At 37.1% G+C, this 18211-nt stretch overlaps 1 long non-coding RNA gene across 1 annotated transcript in view; it reads right to left on the bottom strand.

The window, feature by feature from the left end:
- LOC106086811 (uncharacterized) overlaps positions 1-17609 on the bottom strand; it is a 58313-nt gene extending 40704 nt beyond the window's left edge. The window contains exon 1 of the long non-coding RNA XR_001221171.1: positions 17070-17609. This is a non-coding gene — a long non-coding RNA (uncharacterized LOC106086811). The remainder of the gene's footprint in view (positions 1-17069) is intronic.
- Between the last annotated feature and the right edge of the window lie 602 nt (positions 17610-18211).

Here is an 18211-nt window from a genome sequence, read left to right as displayed (position 1 = left end):
CCGGAGGCTAAACAGATCATCTCACGGAGTAATGTTGATGGTTTTTTATCGCCAAGCTCCATTTCACGCAACAAACGCTTCAACCGCTTCTCATCCGAATCCATGAAACGCTCTTGGAGACTCTTCTTTAGCGTTTCATACATATTTGTTTCTGGTGGATTGAGAATAAGGTTGCTTACCTCCGAAAGAATGCTTGCGTCTATGGAACCAACAATTGTATGAAATTTGGTTGTATCGGAGGTTATTCCAGATGTTATAAATTGGCTTTCGACCTGTTTGAACCATAATGCTGGATTGTTGCGCCAGAATGGTGGAATTTTCACTGAAACTCTTGAAACCTCCACTGGGTCTGTTGGTAGCGGGTCATCCATTATAGAGTTTGACGAAATATTACCATGAGCCAATGGTGAATTCATTCCAGGAATGATTTCTTCAAAATGGTTATCTAGGGTTCTGCTGGCGTTTCCGGTTGGCGAATGAAACATTGTCTTATGTGGTTTAACGTGTAGTCGGGGTCACCAATTGACGTGGTTAAGGGTGCAAAACGAAATAAAACGCAAAAAATTAACAAATTAATTTTTAATTTTGCTTCCTGACACGTCACTTATATTTTTTTGAATAAATCCAATTTTTCTGTACAATGTAAAGAAAAGAAAATGACAATCCAATGCCTACTCAATCTAACATATTTTTTAAAAACTCAAAAGTGTTATATAAACTAACAAGGAAAATGAAAACTTAACCTACTTCGTTAAAAATAAATAATTTAAACGATTTAGAATAATAAATGTGGATACACCACAAGTTTGAACATATTTGCTAGCCAAGGTCCATCAAAATTGGTTCAGAATTGCATATAGCTCCCACATTGTACTTATAATGTAGGTGTAGGGTATTATACAGTGGGCGCTGTCCGACTTTTGCCTTTCCTTACTGCTTTGAAAAAAAAAAAACGGTGCCGACTTTTTAATACCCTACAAATACAATGTGGGAGCTTTATCTAATTCTGAACCAATTTTGATGGACCTCTGCGGATATTTTCTGATGGGTTATTAAAACTCCGTATCAAATCTCGATCAAAGCCAATATGTTCAACATGTAATAGCTACGGTTACAAAGGATATCAAATTACCCAAAATTAGGCGAACATATATATGGGAGCTACATCTAAATCTAAATCGAATTTGACCTAACTTCTTAGATATTGTGGTATTCATTGAAAAAAGCGTTTTGACCAATTTTGGCAAGATTGGCCAATAAATGCGCTAAAAGTGGCTTCATTTATACATATATGGCAGCTATATCTAAATCTGAACCTATTTCTATGGAATTCAGTTGTAACGTTAAAAGTCATAAGAAAATTCTTCCTACCTTTCGAGAGAATCGGTTAACAAATGGACTCTTTATTGCAATATTTCTCAAAATCGGACGAACATATATCTGACCCGATTTGGACCCAACTTAATAGATATTGCAAAAGTCGCCGGGGAAAGTGTTGTACAAAATTTTGGGAGTGAATATATATATATATATGTATATATATATATATATATATATATATATATATATATATATATATATATATATATATATATATATATATATATATATATATATATATATATATATATATATATATATTGAGTTACCTAAAAAGTAATTGCGGATTTTTTAAAAGAAAGTAAATGCATTTTTAATAAAACTTTGAATGAACTTTAATCAAATATATAATTGCCATTTTGTTCGACAACCTTTTGCCATCTTTCTGGCAAATTTAGTATTCCACGCTCATAGAACTTCTGGGCTTTATATGCAAAAAACTGAACCAAGTGCGATTTTATAGCCTCGTCATTGCCGAAAGTTTTACCATTTAAGGAGTTCTGCAAAGATCGAAATAAATGGTAGTCTGATGGTGCAAGGTCATGGCTATATGGTGGATGCATTAAAAGTCCCCAGCCAAGCTCACTCAGTTTTTGGCGAGTGACCAAAGATGTGTGCGGTCTAGCGTTGTCCTGGTGAAATATGACACCTTTACGATTGACCAATTCTGGTCGCTTCTCCTTGATGGCTGTATTCAATTTGTCCATTTGTTGACGGTAAACATCCGAATTAATCGTTTGGTTTCTTGGAAGTAGCTCAAAATATACCACACCCTTCCAATCCCACCAAACAGACAGCATAACCTTCTTTTGGTGGATATCAGCCTTTGAAGTGGTTTGAGCTAGTTCACCATGCTTGGACCATGATCGTTTTCAACTAACGTTGTTGTAAACAATTAATTTTTCATCTCCAGTTATGATTCGTTTTAAAAACTGATCGAATTCATTGCGTTTAAGGTGCATATCACAAGCGTTGATTTGGTTTTTTAAATGAATTCTTTCAATACATGTGGTACCAATATTAAAATTGACGCCAAACAAACAAATGTAAACAAAATTTCGCGAGCCGTTGAAAAAATTTGTCAACGCCGACTATATTACTACTATATTACCGACAATTACTTTTTGGGCAACCAAATATATATATATGTATATCTATATACATATTGCTGGTGCATTTCATGTAAATCGGTTTGAATTTAGATATAGCTCTCATATATATATATATATATATATATATATATATATATATATATATATATATATATATATATATATATATATATATATATATATATATATATATATATATATATATATATATATATATATATATATATATATATATATATATATATATATATATATATATATATATATATATATATATATATATATATATATATATATACATCTATATATATATATATGTATATATATATATGTCATGACATTTTAAGTCGAACTAGCCATGCCCGTCCGTCTGTCCGTCCGTCGGTCTGTCGAAAGCACGATAACTTTCGAAGGAGTAAAGCTAGCTGCTTGAAATTTTGCACAAATACTTCTTATTAGTGTAGGTCGGTTGGGTTGTAAATGGGCTATATCGGTCCAGGTGTTGATATAGCTGTCATATAAAACCGATCTGGGATCTTGACTTCTTGAGCATCTAGAGGGCGCAATTCTCATCCGATTTGACTGAAATTTTGCACGTGGTGTTTTGGTATCACTTTCAAAAACTGTGCTAAGTTTGGTTCACATCAGTTCATAACATGATATAGCTGCCATATCTTGGATCTTGACTTCTTGATCCACAAAAAGGCGCAATTCTTATCCGATTTGGCTGAAATTTTGCATGAAGTATCTTGTTATGACTTCCAACAACTGCGGTGAATATGGTTCAAATCGGTACGTAACCTGATATAGCTGCCATATCCGATCCATATTCTTATCCGATTTTGCTGAAATTTTGTAAAACGGTTTCTCCCATGACCTTCAACATTCATGTTCAATATGGTCTTAATCGATCTATGGATTTGACAATTCCAACCGACCTACACTAATAAGATATATTTGTGCAAAATTTCAAGCGTCTAGCTTTACTCCCTCGAAAGTTAGCGTGCTTTCGACAGATGGACGGACATGGCAAGATCGATTTATAATGTCATGACTATTAAGAATGTATATGCTTTATGGGGTCTTAGACGCATATTTTGAGATGTTACCAATGGAATGGCGAAATTAGTATACCCCCATCCTATGGTTGGGGTATAAAAGAAGGAAAGAAGTTTGGTCTAGCAGCAGTTTTGTCTAATGAAGAAGCGAAAGCAGACCTGATTGCTATTGTAGCAGACATACGATTTTTGGTTCAACATAAATATCATAGCACACGTTTATGGTATTTGAACCAATACCATAAACCTTTATGGTATTCACTTGCTAAAGTTGCAAACCTCTAATATAAAAGTTCTACCCGGCCAAACTTAATGTCATGACACTTGCCTTATTCTTAAGTCAATAAGCTGATTTGTATCCTTCAAAGATGTAAAACAAGTAGTGGTAAAAGAGGAATACCAGCGCAGCATTGAAAATGATTCCAAATGTCGCACTGTAGAAAGATCCATATCGGTAGCTTCCATTTTCAGCAAACATCATATTTTTTAAGCAGAGAGCCTGCCGTTCTGAAATTGAAAACAATTTAGTTACAACAGCTAAATAACTGCTGAAATAGCAGTGAAATTAACCATACTTACCCTTAGTGAGCAGCAAGTTTCAGCCAATAGTCTAAATTCATATAATATACGAGATTATTTCCTGCTTACTCTACAGTCCACTAAGTCACCCATCACAAGCTGAGCGATGTTGGTGAGGGCTATAACGATAACTATGATGGGGGTGTTGTGCTGACACTTATGCTTCTAATTCACTCAAGTGTGCATCATCAAATCATCATGCAACATCCAGAGCCCTGATTAACATACAACATCATCACATGGTCCTTCTCAAATCCTGGAGGTGTTGAGGCGTTGAAGTGTTTTCGTTCATTTCATTTTAATAGGTTTTTATTCAAATCAAATCATATTTTCCCATTTGCTTTCTGCCATTTTTGTTTTTACCTCCAACGCCCGCCCATAGCATTCTCGGAAAAATTTACATGAATGCGTGTGCCAGAAGTGAAGTAAATCCCTTTAGAGTCCTAAGTGTAAAATTGTAAAATGTCCTGCTCCTGCCATTCTTCTCTCGCTATCACTCACTTCTGTGCTGGTGAAAAGCCGTTCGGTCCTACAACATCATTTGATTGTCTCCATTTCGACTACTATCTGCATATTGTCGTAATCATAACTGGAAAATTATGTTTTCCTTTATACTTACACAATGGAGCAGGGGAAGGTTGGCTTGGGTGGTTGGGTTTTAGTAAAAGCCTAGCCATGACATACATTGTCGGGTGTGCACGTTTGTCGTATGTTCTTCATAGTGACATGATGTGCTTACATACTATCACTAGCACCAACTGTCAGTACTTAATATTCATGGATTGGGAATTTATGGAACAATACGCAATTTTTGATTGGTTTTTGCCATATCTCCCTTCTGGCGAAAGGGGTCATGTAATATAACGGCATCTGAATTAAATATTCATGGATATGTGAGCAATTTTCAACAGTCGAATAACGAATGGAAATTTTCCAATTTAAAATACATTTTCACCAATCCTTGTAATTGACGGATGTGTTACAATGTTTAGCGTGATTCCTACACAGGCTGTTTCTCATTCTTTTTGCATGTGTTAATTTGTTATGGGATATCGGGACTTGGAAAACGTATTTTAAATCCCATTTTACATAGCAAGGTATGTGTTGCACCGTATGACACTTGAATACACTTAGTTTTACTAATAATGTCTTTCTTTGGAAATATTTTATATTTTATGCTTGGTATTGCATTATGTGAAAAAACAAATTTGATCATTTATATTATGTATCAAAAGAAAATGTAAAAAATTTTATACGGATTACTTAACAAATAAAAAGGCTTTAGGTTCGGCCGGGCCGAACTTTGGATACCCACCACCTCGGGTATATATGTAAACCACCTTTCATCATAATCCGGTGAAAAATGCATTATTTATGCCCCCATAGTAGCTTTATCGGAATATGGTCAGATTTGGACCAAATTCGACACGGATATTGAGTGGTCTAATAAGTACAAGTCATTGTTCAATTTTGTAGAACAAAAAATTGGTCTCTTTGGTAGCCATATCCAAATATAACCATATCTGAACCATTTACGACACGGATGTCGAAAAGCCTAACATAAGTCACTGTGTCAAATTTCGGCGAAATCGGACAATAAATGCAGCTTTTATGGGCGAGAGATATGTCTATATGGCAGCTATATCAAATATAAAAAGTGTGGCTTTTATGGGACTAAGACCCTGAATCGGCGGATCGGTCTATATCAATATATAGACCGATATAGTTCGTCTTCGAAATTAACCTGCTTATGGACAAAAAAAAAACTGTGCTAAATTTCAGCTCAATATCTCAATTTTTAAAGACTGTAGCGTGATTTCAACAGACAGACGGACGGACATATTTTACGCTGATCAAGAATATATATAATTTATAGGGTCGGAAATGGATATTTCGGTGTGTTGCAAACGGAATGACAAAAATAATATAGCCCCATCCTTCGGTTGTGGGTATACAAATTATAATGCAATTCGTATGAGTAAAACATATCAAACCACCATATTAATTATAACTTATTATTTAGGATTCTGTATGGTTATACAGTTTAAAATGTGCAAGTTTTTACCGTTAAACCATCCAGATCGCTTAAAAGCGACTTGTGAATGTTCACATCCAATAATTCAGACAAGTTCTCAAAGAATTGGGAACCTTAAGTGAAACTCCTTCTGTCTGCCAATGCGGGACATACAGCAGATGTATAGTCTCTTCTTCCTCAACATCCTCACAGCTAATGCAAAAGTCGTTACTTGCAACATTCAGTCTGTCAGCATGTTTTCCGATAAGCAGTGACCATTGTTCCTTTGAAATCTGGTTTAGGCCACAATTATGGAGTGTGCAAACACCTCTTTATGACCATCTGTCATTCATTGGCCTTCGGGCCTGATACTGAAGACCCACAGATTTCAGTTCCCCCGGAATGTGCAAGATAGGTCCTAGTCTCGCAATCTTGTCTTCTCTACAATCCCCTTGGATATCTCTGTGGCCCTGCACTCAGAACAGGTGAATTTTGATCTGTTCAGCCAGTGCCAGAAACGAAACTATAGAAGTCGGATAACCTTCTCGATATGATCAGTCCTGGGTCTTCAGAGTACACCCCAAAGCCCACCTGGTCGTCTAGTTTAGAACCATCCGTATAGAAGTCAATGTAACCAGGGATATCATATTTCCAAACTGTTCTACAGGAATAGTGGTACAGTACTTTTTACCAAAAGGCGACTCAGGCAATGTGTAATCCACACTGCATGCAACATCGGGCATTGTATAATAATGTCCGTAGTTTCCAAAGAGAAAGTTCCCTTAGCCTCAAAGCAGTGGTCGCATCAATTTGTCTAGCCACAATGTCCAGAGGCATTAGATGTAGCATTAAATTTAGTGCATCAGATGGTGTAGTTGGTGCCATATAACATTATATGTCTAACAACTGCAGTAAAGATCCATTGCATAACACTCGGTTTACACCCTCAACTGTTTCCAATGGCTCTCTTGCAGGTGTATGGGACAAGAGTTGCCTTTCTTGGCCTTTCCAAAATGTTTGATTTTAAGTTCAATTTCTTGTGCAACAAAACACCCAGTTATTTTGCGCTTTCATTTAATGGAACATTCTATCCTCCCAAGGAGACAGGTGCCACGGTAGGTAAATTGGTCAAATACTTAGGTGTGATCTTAAACAGGAAACTGAATTGGAAGTGTCACATTCAGGAGCGTACTGAGAAGGCTCACATATGTTGGGTACCATGTAAACGGGCCGTTCGCTCAAAATGGGGCCTGAATCTGAGGACAGTCCACTGGCTCTACAGGAGCGTGATTATACTAATACTTTCTTACGCCTCAGCAGTTTGGTGGACTGCTGTGGAGAAAAAGTGCAACATAGGGACCATACAACAGGTTCAGAGAACATGTTGTCTTGGCATAGGCGGAGCGATGTGGACCACGATATCCGATCCATTGACATACAGATTAAGTGTGAGGCAGCCCCTGTGGCCATAAGACTTAAGGCGACGGGAGAATGGATTGAGGATGGGAGCAGCTCATACCATCGCGGTATAATCGAGGCGACGATAGGAAACTTGAAAGGAAGGGAAAAGGTTTCCGATCGGATACCTGAGATGAACCTTGAAGACGAGTGCGACGCACTGCTGCCATCGGCACAGTCTTGGATTGACGGAATCCCAGTATTACCATCTGGAAGATCATGTTACACGGATGGATCAAAGCTAGAGGACAGAGTGGGCCTGGGGGTCTACATTTGGAACCCAGGGACTGAGATCTGTTTTAGACTGCCTGACCATAATACGGTCCTGCTGGCGGAAATCCGGGCGATCACGGAATGCGTAAGGACGGTAAGGTCACGAACAGTCTTGCAGTGTAAGGAAGGGATTAACGCCTTCTCTGAGGATGGCAACATCCGCATCGTTTGGGTGCCGGGCCATAACGGAGTAAGGGGAAATGAAAAGTCAGACGATTTGGCGGTGAAGGCCAGAGGACTGACGTCAATAAACTTGGTTAACCCGAAGACTTTCGGGTCGGCGCCGTCCGAGTTAAGGAAGTGGGCGACGAATGCGCATGAAACATTGTGGAATAGCGAAACGGTCGGTAGGACGACGAAAATCCGAAGGGGGATCCAGATCGTGAGACGACGAGGCTAATACTGAAAGGAAGCAAGAAGCGGGTCAGTATAGCTTTTGGTATCATAACGGGACACATAGGACTACGAGCTCACTTATGTAAAATCGGCGCGGTAAGTGAAAGCATGTATAGGGCATGCGGGGAAGATGATGAGACGTGGGAGCATTTCCTTTGGCCTGGCTTTCGCGTCTAACAGATACCTGCACTTAGGTGGAGACACAATACCAGACATGAACCAACTTAGGGGAGTGGTATTAAAAACAATAATGGATTTTGTAAGTACCACGGAAATCTTTATTTAAAATTTTCTTTTTAGAGGTTAGTTTATAGTTTTTAGAGCGCACAACAAGCTGATTACCAAGCATGGGGCGAATTGATATCAGTAGCCTCTTTTCAGCCTAACCTCAGCATAACGATGTAATAAATAAATAAATAAAAGAGTCCCAATATAGACCGCATTTTGACGTTTTATCTAGCGAGGGATTTTGCACCTTGTCCCAGCTTGTGGTGGATGGTATAAAAAGCCTTTTCAGAATCGAAGTAGTATTATTTTTGGCTCCCCTTTCTATCCCATACACGAACCTATTCAATGATTAAAATGCAACTTTAAAGCTTATACCGAGCATTGTATATAAACAAAATGATAGTATAACAAATGACACTGATATAAATTCACGCTTATCTGGTTTATCGAAAAGACTAAAATTATTATGCCAGATTTCTAATATTGGCCACACACGCATACTTCGACTGACTCAAGTAAGCGATTTAAGAGAATGTGTTGAAAGCGATAATGCATTGTGTAGCAGATAAGACAAACGACAGGTCCAATTAGGCCGTCGCCCCAAAGAGGGAGAGTGCGCGCATATGGTGATTTGCAGGTATAGACGGAGTCCACCACCCATGCCTTAGGAACACGAAATGCGCTTCCAAATGTGATGACTCCTTTGGAGGCATGTCTGGCCATTCAGTTGGCCTGGCCTTGCAGTGTGATAGGCGATGGTTGTTGCATTTGTTTGCCTAGCCCGCCGAGGCAACTAAGTTGGGTGGTTTTGGCACTGCGCCAGTTAACAGGCGTTTATCTTCATTTCCTATCTATTAGTTTGCTATTTAAGTGCAAATGTTCGTAAATTAATTTCACAAATTGCATTTAATTCGCTACAAAATTGCATCGTAAACTCGATTTAATGTTTCGATAAGAACCCCCCGATACCTGTCGTGTTTCAACAATCGCAAAGGCAGCAACAGATTGCTGCTCAAGGCAATGCCAGTCGAATGCCAGTTGCTTGCCTCTGCCCACCGCCAACACCACCACCACCAATCGCATCCATACAGTGAGTGGAAGTGAGTCGCAGTCATATGTAAGTACAACATACATGCTTAGCCCCTATTTGACCATGTGAAGACCACAGTTGTGGGTACTTGCCATTGGATCCCCTCCCATATGCATGTGTTGCATGTTCATCAATTAGTTGTTGCTCTTTCATGTAATAAAAATCGCCAATAAATACAAATTAAATGTATTTTTGTTGTTCAATTTGTGGCACAACCAAAATGAGTGACTTTTGATCGTTCGCTTTAGGACTCTTAATTTCTTCACTTGATTCGTTTGACTTGGAATAAGTTTTTGTACTTTGTATTCACCTTTTTAGATAAGTATATCCATGATCTATGTCATAGTTTGTGAAAATTCTTAAACGGACTCAACATATTGTAATAAATATGATTTCAAAGTTTTGTATGGCCTTGTGATGTTCTGCATTTGCCTGGAAAATAATTTAATGAGTACATGTTTGTAATATCAATCCGTTTTAAATATTTGATATCGTAAAAAAAAATATTTTTCGACGGTGGTTACCCTTTCCTAATGCTAACGATAGTTATAGGTGCTTCGTTCTTGTAAAATAGATATCCCTCCCTTTGTTCGTTTACGAAATTCTCATTCAATAGTGTGATGACATCCGAATTTTCTTACCAATTTCAATATCTATATTGGGGTCTTTAGAAGGAAATAGGAAACTATCCCGGGTTAACGGAAAACGTGTGGGTTAGATTAGGTTAGGTTGAAAAGAGGGTGCTGATGTTAATAAATAGCGTTAAAAAATTATATGCTCGTTATTAGATGACAATTTTTTAGCAGCTACGAAATTGTTTTTACTTAGTATTAGTTCACTTTAAACTTCCCACAGATAAATTACGAGCTAACAGGCACAAAAACTGAAAGGAGAATTCTTGAAACAAAAAGACTATTTTCGAACTCCTGGGACGGTCCAATTGAAGATTGGCCATTTAGTTCCCCCTGTCTCCCACCCCACGCTCTCTATTGCTCGGCTGTTTGGACGAACTCAGATTTAATATGAAACATTGCAATTATGAATTGAATAAAACTATATCTTTTGTCGCGGCCGTAAGTTGAACCATTTATGAAATTTTATGACCAAATAAGGAAACACAAATTTTACATGCAATCGAATGTAGGCAAATAAAAAGCCTTTTTATACCCTCCACCATAAGATGGGGGTATACTAATTTCGTCATTCTGTTTGTAACTACTCGAAATATTCGTCGTGTCATTTTATGTCGATCTAGCCATGTCCGTCCGTCTGTTTGTAGAAAGCACGCTAACTTCCGAAGGAGTAAAGCTAGACGCTTGAAATTTTGAACAAATACTTCTTATGAGTGTAGGTCGGTTGGTATTGTTAATGGGCCATATCGGTCCTTGTTTTGATATAGCTGCCATATAAACCGATCTTGGATCTTGACTTCTTAAGCCTCTAGAGGGCGCAATTCTTATCCGATTGGAATGAAACCCTGCACGACGAGTTTGTTATGATATCCAACTGTGCCAAGTATGGTTCAAATCGGTCCACAACCTGATATTGCTGCCATATAAACCGATCTGCGGTCTTGACTTCTTGAGCCTCTAGAGGGCACAATTCTTATCCGATTTGCCTGAAATGTTGTACGACGGATTCTCTCATGACCGTCAACATATTTGTTTATTATGGCCTCAATCGGTCTATAGCCGGATACAGCTCACATATAAATCGATCCCTCTATTTTACTTCTTGAGCCCCTAAAGGGCGCGATTCTTGTTCGAATTAGCTGACATTTTACACAGGTCTCCAACATATTAATTGTTGTCCCAACCGGAACATATCTTGATATAGTAGAGCAAATCCTTTCTTTTATATTTTTTTGTCTAAGAAGAGATGCCGGGAAAAGAACTCGCTTTTACTTGTTTGATCTAATGTTTAAGACTTTTTGATTTGTTTTTCAACAAACAAAATATAAAAAACAAATGTTTCCAATGTGAATACAAAATCAAGAATGTACGAATTTGATATATTTTGGGTAAACATGAGAAAATAATTTGGGTTATATATTGGATTAATCGGAACGTACCATGCCAATTATTAAATTGTTTGTTTAATTCTCTAACCCCAAGCACAACAGCATTACATTTTATATTTTACTGTGGTTCACATTAGTGTATAGGGTGGCTGATGAAAGCCGCTACCAAAAAAAAATGTAATAACTTTTTTTCTATTTAATAATAATAATTTAATAATTAATTTAATTAATTAATTAATTAATTTAATTAATAATAATTTAATAATTAATTTAATAATTTAATTTAACATGAATAAAAGAAAAATGTATTCCATACACCGAAAAAAAAATGTAGCAATATTCATCATTGTAGCAATATTCATCAGCCACCCTGTATTACAGTTTTTGAAATATCTTATAGCAATACTTCGAATATAAAATACTTCAGGCATAGATGCAATTTTAACTTAAAATATTCGTAAGGCTTACGTTTGAATTTAAAAGCATCGCTTTTGACTTGAATATTTGACAGAAGTGTATTCCAGGGACGTGTACTGTACACAATTAATTGTCTCACTGATATTTGACTTTTAAATTTGCGTCCTCGATTTGATCTGGCATATTGCAGGTGTTCAGATAGCCTTAAGCAGTAATTGCAAGCATTTATACTCAACAGATTTTAAATGTAAGATTAAATATCTGGTATGCATAATGAGATATTCGGCTATTTCGCCTTTCCAATTTTTACTTCTAGATGACCAGGAATTGTTATGCTCCTTCTATGTATGACCATCAGCTTGCTTTAATAGGATTTAAACTTAATGAGTAATTGACAACCCAATTATTAATTAAATTTAAATTATTATTCATATCAGAGACAAGCTGAACTGGGCCCGCTTCTCTACGACTTTTTTTACAAAATTAATTTTTGAATATTTTCGTCAATCAAATACCATGCTACAAGAATGTCATTTGTATGTCTCTTGACTAACAGTAAATTGCCCCCAGCGTGATTAGTTGGTAGGTTTAGAGCCAGAAATTTGATCCCCAAAGTGTTTATCAATTTCGTGCTCTACACCCAAATACCTTTCATTTGAAACCCATATTGCCATGGTCGGTAAATACGTATGCCCGATTTAGGGGTGTTTTGGGGGTAGGGGAGGTTCTCCAGACACTTGGCCTTAAAAAAATATCAGCATCGTGGTCTCCTCTCAAATACCATTAATTAAAATCCCATATTGCCATTGTTTTAAGGGGAGTTTGTGGGATGAGGCATGCCCCAAACACTTGGTTCCAAAATTGCATATCAAATTAGTTTTCTAATCTTAAATATCTATCACTTGAGCCCCTTATTGCCCTCTTTGGGAGTGTTTTGGGGGAGGTCCCATATTTGGATATCAGATTCGTATTTTACTCCCAAATAACTTTTATTTGAGCCCTATATTGGTATGTTCAATGTGGGGTGTTTAGGGAAAAACCCCCAGAATCTTGGTCCCTAAAGGGATATCGATTTCGTGCTCTTCTTTCCAATACATTTTATTTGAGCTCCACATTGCCATGGACAGTAAATATGTCCGAGTTAGGGGTGTTTTGGGGAGCGGCGTGGTCCCCGAAACTCTCAGCCCTGAAAAAATATCATCATCGAGCTTTACTCTCAAATATCATTTATTTGAATCCCATATTGCCATTGGTCCCACAATTGGATATCAAATTCGTTTTGTAATCACAAATATCTTTCGTTTGAGCCTCATATTGCAAAATTCAGCAAATATGTCTTGTTTGGGGGTGGACCTTAAAAACTATCAACATCGAGATTCACTCTCTTTGAAGCCCAAATTGTCATGGCGAGCAAATACGTCCTATTTTTGGATTGTTATGGGGGTGGGACGTCCCCTAGACAATTGGTCCCTTATGTTGATAACCGATTCGTGCTCTACTCTCAAATATATTTAATTTGGGCCCTGTATTTCGATAGTTGGCAAACATGTCCAGTTTGGGATGGTGTTTTGGGGGGATGGATGTTCACTCAGGAACTAGGCCCTGACCATTTTTCAATGGTCAGCAAATACGTCCTATTTGGGGGTGTTATGGGGGCAGGATGGCCCCATAGACTTTTTCTTGGATATTGACTTCTGATTCGCGCTCTACTCCCATAGACCTTTAATTTGATACCAAGTTGCTTTGGTCGGTATATGTGTCCGATATAGGGGTGTTTTGGGGATTGGGATGGTCCCCTAAAAACTTGATCCCACAATTAGATATCAGATACGTTTCCTGCTCTTAAATACCTTTGATTTGAATCCCATATTGTCGTGATTGGTCTATATATATTTGGTGGGTTTTTAGGTAAGGCGGCTTCCTAGGTACCCCATCTGAAATGTGAATACAAAATTTTTATTTTTTGGTTACTATAAGAGAACATAAAAAATTTCGTAAAAATCCCACGAACCATCTCCGAGATCAGGCGCCAAAAAATTTAGTACCCTATTTTCACCACGGGATCAGTATGCACTGAAAACTTGAAGAAAATCGGTGAAGCCGTTTTTGAGCCCTTAGGGAATAAACAAACAAATAAACCAACAAACAAACAAACACAAATTGTTTTTTATATGAAAGGTGTTTTTTTAAGGTATTATATTTTTGGCAACACGGGTTTAAACAGCTCACGCACGTTTCATGTTTTGCTTCACTGTTAAACATTTTCAGTTTGGTCAATAAATTATTGAATTTTAATATCAAAATGCCTGCTCTGTTAAGAAAGTTCATTTCGCGCTTCTTCCATTTAATGGTCAGTTTAATCGTAACGTAACGTGAACGTAAATAAGCAGGATTGTCGATTTTGGAGTGAAGATCAACCAGAAGCATTGCAAGAGCTACCAATGTATCAAGAAAAAGTCACTGTTTGGTGAGATTTATGGGTTGGTGGCATCATTGGACCGTACTTCTTCAAAGATGATGTGATGATGCAGGATATGTGGTTTCAACAAGACGGTGCCACATGCCACACAACACTTGTAACAATGCGATTTAACGCCTTTTGATTATTTTTTGTGGGTCTATGTTAAAGCTCAAGTCTATACAGACAAGCGCGCTTAAATTGACGCATTGGAAGACAACATTGAATCATTTATTCGTGAGTTACCATCCAAAATGTTGGAAAGAGTATGCCAAAATTGGACTAAGCGGTTGGGTCATTTGAGACGCAGTCACGGTCATCGTTTCCATGAAATAATCTTCAAACATTAAATTATATTATATATATAATTATATATGTGTTTTTTTGAAGAACTTTCCTATAGCTCTTAAAAAATCACCCTTTATAAGAATACATGTTTGGATATCATTCAGTAACTGTTCTAAGATATAAAGTTTAACATCATCAGCATACATTTGAATCTTGCAGGTAACAAATACGTTTGGTAGGTCAATAATTAATAGGGTTCATAATAAAGGACGCAGAATGGAACTTAAGGATCCAATCCGGGTCCTTTATTTCATTCGGAGCAATGAGGTTAATTGACCAACTATCGTTACAAAATATAGAACGAGATCAAGGTATGAAGATATCAATTTACAAGCAGTTTGTGAAAAATGAAACAACTTTGGCAGCTTGAATACAAGCGTTTGATGGTTAATGGTGTCAAATGCTAGATAAGAAATTTTGAGTGTGCAAAAACTCTTCAATTTGATTCGCCATAACGGCAATGATTTTTGCATGTTTTCATTTACGGAGAAAGAAATATTTTAAAATGGTAGCAATTGTGGTATGATAATGTTAATTAATCTGGGATTTAATTGAAAGTATACTGAACTGGTCTTCATATGCATCTGTAAAGCAAAAGAAAATTGGGTTTTCTACAGGTGCTGTACGCGAATTTTCATATATATTTTCAAAGGAATGTATGTAATGCATACATATATAAAATGCTCATTCAGTTCATTGATGTTTAGATTCAGATGAGTTTGGGTGTTGTTTTTTCCTCCAATACAAATTCTCCGAATTTCACTCCATTTGGATCTGCTAATAACGGCATTCTTAAATTTGTTTTTAAAGTACAGTGTTTTTGCCTCGTTTATGTGCTTTGCGATAGTTAGGCTGGCATGTTTGAAACACTCGTGCAGTTGTGTAGATCTGTAAGGAGGCTGTTCATTCTTTATTTAAATGGTCTTTTCAGGAATGTATTGATTATATATGAAGCGAATGTGATCTTGAAAATGTTAATTGGTCATCTATAGAATGAATTTGGAATATCAAATTCCTTGAAACACTTTCAGTAAGGCATTCTAGAAGATTAAAGTTCAGTTTTTTAAAATCCTGAAATGTTATATTTTGGACTTGTTGGTAGTCATACGAATGACTTGTAGAATATGTTGGAACAGTACGGTTGGTTAGTAGTAGACCTAGTAATTCGATGAAACCGGAAAATTGATGTTCAACCAATACATTACTGTTAAAATCACCAACAACAATGATGTGTTGATAGCAAATTGATATACTTCCTAAGCGATGCGATTGGAGATTGGATAAAAGATAGCAACAGGTGGTACTTTACTTTAATTGGCTATGACAGTACTAGGTGGTACTATCACGGTATAAGCAAGGCACCGATTGGAAACCTGGCCACGTTACCACAGTCCTCGATTGATGGAATGCTAGTAATGTCATCTTGTAGTGCATGCTTCACAGATATATCGAAACTAGGAAAGAGAACAGGTATCTACCTAGAAGGCCGTGTTCGGGTTCTAGCTGCCTGACCATAATACGGTCCTACAAGCGGAAACCCGGTCGGTCACAGGCTCCATGAGGCGCGTCTTTGCTGACAATAATTCAGCCACTAGGGCTTAACAAGAAAAACGGCGAAGTCACGGTTAGTCTTGGTAAGAAATAAGCAAAACATTTATGATCACAAAGGGGTATCGATAGGAATTCTCCTCGTATTGGGAGTGTCCTTGAAACGAAATATATTTCAAGACACAATTTTGTTGCCAAAAAAATTAGGTAACTACATTACATGTCCACATACGTAATATCAACGAACATTTCTGCAGCTTGGAAACATCATAACCAATTTATCACAAGTTATTACAAAATGAAAAACATTCTGTTGGCTAAAGATCAAAGGGCCATAGGCTACAAAACAACACAACAAATGAACAACAAAAAAGTAGAAAATTAAATGAACTCATGTTGTTCTCTGACAATCCCAAATGGACCGATATCGAAGTGTAGCCGGCCAACATAATGTGAGAGAAAGAAAAAAATTCGAACAGCAATAAAAAACACAAAGAAAGACACATCCAACGATAGCACTTGGTGATGTTGGAGGATTTTAGCTTGGTCGTGTGGCCAATTCATGGCTTGTTGGGGCTTGTTATGGAGCACCGAAGTCATTTAAATAAAAGCAACATTTAACCCAAACCAAACAGACAGACTGACGTCTACATTCGACCACAACCAAAGGAGCTTCGTGTACTTACCTACCTTTATTTAAATATGAGTTGGTAGTGTTGCTGCATTGTCCACCATGCGTTTGGGTTAAAAGCGCCAATCCAATGAAAACAGTTTTTGATGACAACAATTTGAAAGACATGAGGCATGTGCCATAAGACATGGCACCACACCACACAACAACAAATTGTCATTTCTCTCCGGCTTTTCGCTGAGCATATATTTCCGTCCGCCCTTCCGTTCATACGAGGTTCCATCGTCTATCTATCTTTTACTTATAACAGGGCTTTAATGCATTTGGACACACCAACACATGACAGGCCTTATTATTCTGTAGACGATAGTGATGATGTTTGGGCGGCTTTATATACCTTGAGATAAGATCAGATTTATAACTCAAGTTATTGAAGGGCTCTTGAATTCGATGTATGGGGTAATTCCATTTCATTTGTGCTGGGGAAGCCGGACATCTATTAATACTCAACTCAAATATGTGAACACCTAATAAAGCCTAGTACCGAATTTGAATTTTCGCCCGAACAGTTGTCAAAACGCACTATAAAAAAACTTTTGTAAAATGACTACGAAATTTTTTCAAATAAGCAATAATAAGTTTTTTTTTTTACAAAACGATTTCAACATGTTGCTAGAAACATTGTCAAATTTCGTAGATTTTGAATGTACATGTCTATTAAATGCAGCGAACAATGACAATCATCTGATTATAAAAATTTTTAGCTTAAATTTTTTAGAAATGTTGTCTTTTTGTTTTGTAATATTTTCTTGTATAAAGATGTTAAGGATATGAAAGACACTACACCCGACCAGAAGTCTATGTGACTCTCAAATCCCTAGGAATTGAATCCGTGTATATAGAGGGACCAGAGAAGCCCAAAGCTTCTTCTCCGAGAATACAAACTCTAAGTCGCCATCTAAGAAAGATCAGTCCGGCAATGCCAATGCCTATCATAAGAAAGTTTAATAATAACCGCGTGTCTTGCAATGGGTATAAACTGCAGTTGTCAGATCTTTAATGCTATATGGTCTGTGACCTGTTGCTTCAATCCAACTACAGTTCAATACTCAACCTTCATCATATGATAACAATGATGTCAACATACAACTGTTTTCTACCAAAAAAACGTTTTACACGTCAAACAAAAAAGTTGAATTAC

Source organism: Stomoxys calcitrans, chromosome 4 (genome assembly GCF_963082655.1).
Source record: "Stomoxys calcitrans chromosome 4, idStoCalc2.1, whole genome shotgun sequence".
In the NCBI taxonomy this organism is placed as follows: Eukaryota; Metazoa; Arthropoda; class Insecta; order Diptera; family Muscidae; genus Stomoxys; species Stomoxys calcitrans.
Note: the sequence above shows the minus strand (reverse complement) of the source record. Positions and strands in the feature narration are given on the sequence as shown.